The sequence below is a fragment of the Desmodus rotundus genome, chromosome 7 (genome assembly GCF_022682495.2).
Source record: "Desmodus rotundus isolate HL8 chromosome 7, HLdesRot8A.1, whole genome shotgun sequence".
NCBI lineage: Eukaryota > Metazoa > Chordata > Mammalia > Chiroptera > Phyllostomidae > Desmodus > Desmodus rotundus.
Window position 1 is genome coordinate 131,711,991 of NC_071393.1, and position 6,000 is coordinate 131,717,990.

A 6,000-nucleotide genomic window follows, 5' to 3' on the forward strand; every position below is an offset into this window, starting at 1 on the left:
GGAGCTGTGCTATGCCAAGTACTCACTGGATTTCCGAGACACGACACTGAAAGGGATAGGAAACATCACATTAGTCATTTTTGATACTGATTGCTTGTCGAAATGATAATATTTTGGCTATATTGGGTTTCATAAAATGCATCATTAAAAATAATTTCACTTGTTTCTGTTTTACTTTTTTAAGTGACCCTACGAGAAAATGTAAAATCGCACCCGAGACCTGTCTATGGCTTGGCCGACCTTGACCAGGCTTCCATCCAGCCCACTCCATGGGCTGCTCATCACAGGACAAGGCCAAGGGTGCAATGGCCACAGGGGCACGCTTTCTTGTTGCAAACGGCAGTGCAAGGGCTTCTGGGTACGCTTGCTCCTTAAAGCCCCCACCGGGGATTGTTGGAAAACTCACATCTCCTCACCAGCCAGCGGACTGTTTCCCTATTCTAAGAACTCACATTTCGCTGCCATTAAAACCTACATGCTATTACTAAGGAAAATAAACTTGATTTCACGATTTTTAGCATCACTTTTTAAGACACAGTTCTGATCACATCCCTTTAGTGACATGAATTGTTGGTTCCTGACTTCAGTGGACTTGTGGAGTGGTCCCCTGTCCCCTCCTTGGGCGGTGACGTCTTCCATTCCCAGCCTTCGTCAGTTCACTTCCTCCTCCTGCTGGCCGGGCTGCGAGACGCTGTGGCTCTTCCTCCCTTGGCTCAGCCCTTCGGTGACACTGATTACAGCACAGTCACACTCCTCAGGGCCAAGGCCACATCAAGGACGTGTCTAGGCCCCATTGGTGGGAGCTGACCTTTCCCGCATGGAGTCCCCCACCCTGTTGTGTGACATTACAATGCCACGGCTTGTTCTGTGTCACGCCAAGAAGAACAATCTTGGATTCAAAAGCTCAGGCTTTCCTGCTTAATCACGTCCCACCCAGTATTATGTGGGCCACGATTGCAGTCTAGGGAAGTCAAAATACAACCCAGGATGGGGGAATTGTTAAAGTGATTGAAACATGGAAATGAATCTGAGCAGAAAGGCCTAAATCTTACCTGGGTTAGCATTATTGTTATAATAAATAACCATGATAATCCCATACATTTTATAGCTTACAAAATCCTTCTTATACATTACTTCATTTGACTAGGTTGGGGAGAATAAATCTTCAGGCTTAATTTCTCTTGGAAATATCAATCTCTAGTCTGTACTCCACCTGGCTGCCTTTTTAATGGTCCCAAAGCACAGTTTCCCCATTTATTCCCCAGCTCAAAAACTTTTTAAAAAACTGGCTGTGTCTAGAGAACAAACTCCTACCTCCTTATGCGGGCGTTCCAGACCCTCCCGGACCCTGCCCAGACCCCTCTTTCTAGCCGTGCCCCTCGAGGCCCTTGATTACGTACCTGGCCTTCACACCTGAGCACAGCACCCGCGGCCTCCTGGGGGCACAGCTCCGGTTCCTGGGCAGGCACACTTGCCCAGGAAGCCCTCGGTCTGTGGGTGCCCTTCCCTGACCTTTTCATACGCCCATGGCCAAGGCCAATCCATCTTGCGAGGTGCAGCCTTCAGACGCCTTCCTGGGTCCTCCTGTGGGCTGGTAGCTCTTGCCTCCAGGCTTCCTCAGCACTTTCTTTGACCCCCTTCTCGGGCCTGCCTGCCCTGTAATAGAATCACAGTGTCCGCAACTTGTTCCCTCCACTCAACTGTCAGCAGCTTGGGCGGGGGGTGCCCTCCCCACACAGCGAAGAGTCCAGCCCAGGAGTTGGCAGAATTGTTTCTGGAAAGACCTGGAGAGCCTATATGGCAGTATTTGGGGCTTTATGGGCCGTGTGATGAGCTCTGTCACAACGACCGACTCCGCCATTGTATCCTGAACGTAGCCGTGGCCAACACGTAAATAAGCGGGCACGTGTGTGTTCCACCCACTGAGGCCTCATTTACGAAAACAGGCTTCAAGTTGGACGTGGCCCATGGCCATCATTTGCTGGCCCCCGGCTCAGCCAAATGTCCAGCAAAGGTGTCGCATAACTGTTTGTTGACTGCTGGGTGGGTGGCTGGTGGATGCAGGAGAGACAGGAACACGTGTGTGTTTGGGAATGGGGCTGGCCTGAGCACACAGACCCAGAGCCAGAGCCCTGGTCTCCTGTGGCCACTAGCACAAGAGGGAAAAAAAGAGGTGCCTGTGCTGGGTGGTGGGTACATTTTCAGGCTAGGGGGGCAGTGGTGGGACCCCGGGCTAGGTGGCATGGGAGGAAGGTTGGAGGCGCAGCAAAGCCAGCCTCGTGGCTCAGGGGTGTGCGCTGTAGCCAGCACAGCATGCTGGGAGGCTTGCACAGTCCCCGCCCAGGGCCCTGCCTGGCACCCTTTTCAGTAAGGAGGCTGGTATCTCAGGGCAGCTGCCCCTGTAGAGTTGACATGGCTTTGGGCAGTGTGGGTACCAAGCAGTATTGGGCCTGGTTTGCTTCTTGTCTGTCTTTAGACGGCCCACAGCCCAGACAGCATCCTCAAAAAGTCCTGAGGACCCGGTGGGAGCTGGATCCGAGCTGTCTCATCTGCGAGACCAGCATCAGCTCATGCGAGGCAGGGGCTTGGAGCCTGCAGCCAGCCCCCTGTGGGATGAGGCCTGACGCCCATGTAACCCTTTCCCGTGCACGCAGGGCTCCCCTGCATCTCCCCTCACTCCGTCCTCTGGCCAACTCCTCTAGGTAAGCAGCGGTTACAATTACGCTCCCCATTTCCCACGGGAAGAAACTGGCGTGGAGGCTGGAGGGAGGGCTTGCTCGGGGGCCACAGGAAGTAGAACTGGCTACTCTTCTTTGGTGGAGGCTGAGCGGAAGCGGGACCCAGGCAGTTCCCCTGAGCCCCAGCATTGCTGTCCCACAGTGGGGCCAGCTACTCGAGTCCCTTTGCCGTCACCACACAGCCTTCCTCACTGGCACACCTGCCTTTCCGTGGGATGAGTGGAGCCCTAGCCCGTAGCAGCCTCCCTGGGCAGGGTGAGCCCTCTTTCAAAGGGCTGCAACCTGTGACAGGTGCAGGTGAGGACTGAAATGGGGACCCACATCGCAAAGGACAGTGAGCTGCCGGGGCAGGCACAGGACGGCTGCAAAATGGAATCGACGACCCAGACAGGAAATCGTCACGGTATTTCCAAGCTGAAAGCAGACTATTTCCAGAATTTTCCCAGGCAACTAATGACTGGGTGTTCACCCGAATTTTCTCCTCGTTCTTCCACATGAAGGTAAGGGGAAAAGAGAAATAAGACCCACGCTTCTTAAGAAGAAATAGCATCACAGCGGTAGAGAGATGGTATAATCTCTCACCCATGGATCTTTGAATAAAAATCCTTCTTTGGACATAAACAATTCTAATAACATCTTGGTATTTGTTTTCCACACACGTGAAGAGCTGGAGGACAACTTTAAGAAGTTGAACATGGAGTACAAAGCTTTGCTTTTATATTTTGTCAGAGGGGCAAGGTCAAGCCCAGACCATGGAAGAACATTGGGAGAATGGCTTGAAATAGGGCGATCCGTTCCAAACTTAAACCAGACACCCCACCGCCAGCGAAGGCTCTGTCTTGTCTTCCTCTTCTCCCCTTTTCCCTTTTAGTGGGTGAGGAATCAAATGATCACATTAGGACACGAAATAAAGAGGAACCCAAGGTTGGGGGGGCAAGGTGTCATTTTCTTCCATGAGGCTGGGAGAGACAATAAAGCCAAAAACATCCACTCGGTGTGAGAGGAGGCCCACTCCCAAATTTCCTCTCTCGCCAAGACTTCCGCTAATGCCTGGATTGCTTCCTTCCTTCGCTTCTCAAGCCTCACTTCTCTCTCTCTCTCTCCCCTCGCAATGTTTAAAGCCCTGCCTCCCAACTCTGAACATTTTAAAAATTCTTAATGATGCAACCTGAAGTTGCCATGGCAACCGGTTTCCTTGCTGAGGCGGTGGTGGAGCCCGGTGAGGGGCTGCCATTGAAATCGCAAATGATGTTCCTTTTCTTTCAGAATTAAGTAGGCTGTCTTAAGTGCTCCGCTGTGGCGTTCCCTGCCCCCAAAGAATGCGAGTCCCATGCACTGAAACAGCCAGTTATTGCATTTCCCCGGTATCTTTTATAGCTTCCTCTCCACTGGCATATAGGCCGTCCCTCTGGAAAAATAACGAGAACACCCCCTTGTTACTTCCCTCTTGTCAGTGTGAGAAACGCTTCTTATGAAGTCTAAGGCGTTTGATGGGTTTTCCCCGCTCTCTTTTTTAATTGCCTTTGGTTTCCCATTCTTAAAAACAACCAAGTTTTTTTCTCCTTGAATCGTGAGATCAGCTTTGTAAACAGCATTCTGAACACAAAGGAGCCTTTTGGGCCCGAGGGTGTGCGCTGGTGCCCCTCCGTGGGGGTTGGGTGGAAGCTGTCCTGCCCCTGTCCGGCGGCTTCCCAGTGCAGGCTCCGGCTGGGCACCTTCTCCGAATGCTGCCTCTGTTTTCCTAACCCCTTGAACGAACCCAGCCTGCCTTCCTGCTCTTGCCCGCACACCACACAGCACTGAGCCTGCACCTTCTGAGGTCTGGGTGGTCTTTAATGCCATGCCAGTGTGGCATTCTTCCTGCCTCAGAGGGCACGGGGTCAGTACGACACCTCATCATCCAAGTGAGCTCGAAGCAGAAACCGGTCCTACGGTTCCGGTTCCGAGGCTCCGCAGGAAGGTCAGGACTCGGAACAGAGGAGCCGGAATGTGAAGCAGGGGAGGCTCTTGGCTGGGGCTCTGCCTTGGGACACTGGGCTGAGTGGAGGAGCAGGCGGGCAGGGGACAGAGGAGTCCCTGTGTCCCTCCCACCAGCCTGGGTAGGCCCCGCTCAGGCAGGGAGACAGTGTCACCTTCAAATGGAGCACAGGGCCTGATCACTTGTTCTGGACATTCTGAAAACTGGGACTGTCCCTGTGACTTCCCAGTGACCTCACAACAGGCTGTCACCTGGGAATGAGCACAAACCCCTGGGAATCTGTCAGGGCTCCAGGTGAGGGTCCCCATGCATGGAACTTAGCGAGGCCGTGGACACACGAACGCTGATCTGTGCTGGTCAGTGGAGACTTGCTCCCTCAATGTCGCCCCCGTGGTCGATGAATCCCGCCGACCCTCACCCTGGACCCCACGAGTCCTCCTCTCATCCAGTCCTTTCCTTCCTTGGCTTTCCTCACAGGGACAGCTGTTCAATTCGGCACCCCACCCCCGCCTTGCCTCTCTGGCTGTTTCTTCTCAGCGCCTTCCCCCTGCCTCTAAGACCGCAGACTATGCCACCGCCTCCTCCCTGTCCCCCACGCTCTCCGGGCCATTGCACTGTGTGCCACCTGCTCATCAACGACCCCAAGCCTATATTCCAGCCGTGGAACCCTCTACACCAACTTACAGCCACACGACTGTGTCCTGGGAGTCACCCTGGGGACGTCCTGGAGAGCCCCCCAACCCAATAGGCCCCAAACAAGACTCGTCACTTTATCCTCCCACTCTCCCCTGGTCCTGTCAACAGGGGGGTTGTATTGTCACCTACATGGGCAGAGACCTGGGAGGTGGCATTGACTCTTGCCTCCTGCAGGCCCCAAGGTGACCAGTTAGCAGGGCCGTCCGGCTTCTACCTGAGGAGCCCCAGGCCGCGCCCAGTGGGCTTCGCCGCCTGCCCAGGGACCCCTGCCCTGGTGGGGCACCTCCCGCCGCCTGTCCCGCCCCTCTTGGTGACCAAGGGGCTCTCTCTGAGGCAGACATCATTAAGACAGGCCCCTGCACCAGGCACACTGTCCTTGCCTTGAGGAGCCACGCGTTTGGGAGTTTCTAGAATGTCTCTGTGTCGTTGCTGCGAGGAGGCACAGGCACACGACCATGTGGCACATGTCTTCTTTCTGGTTTTCAGACCTGCGATTTGGCCTCAGAATCACCGCTGTGTAGCACACAGAGTAGTAGTTCCCGACACACGGCAGGCACTCAGTCGCTGTGTAGTGAATGAATCTGTGGT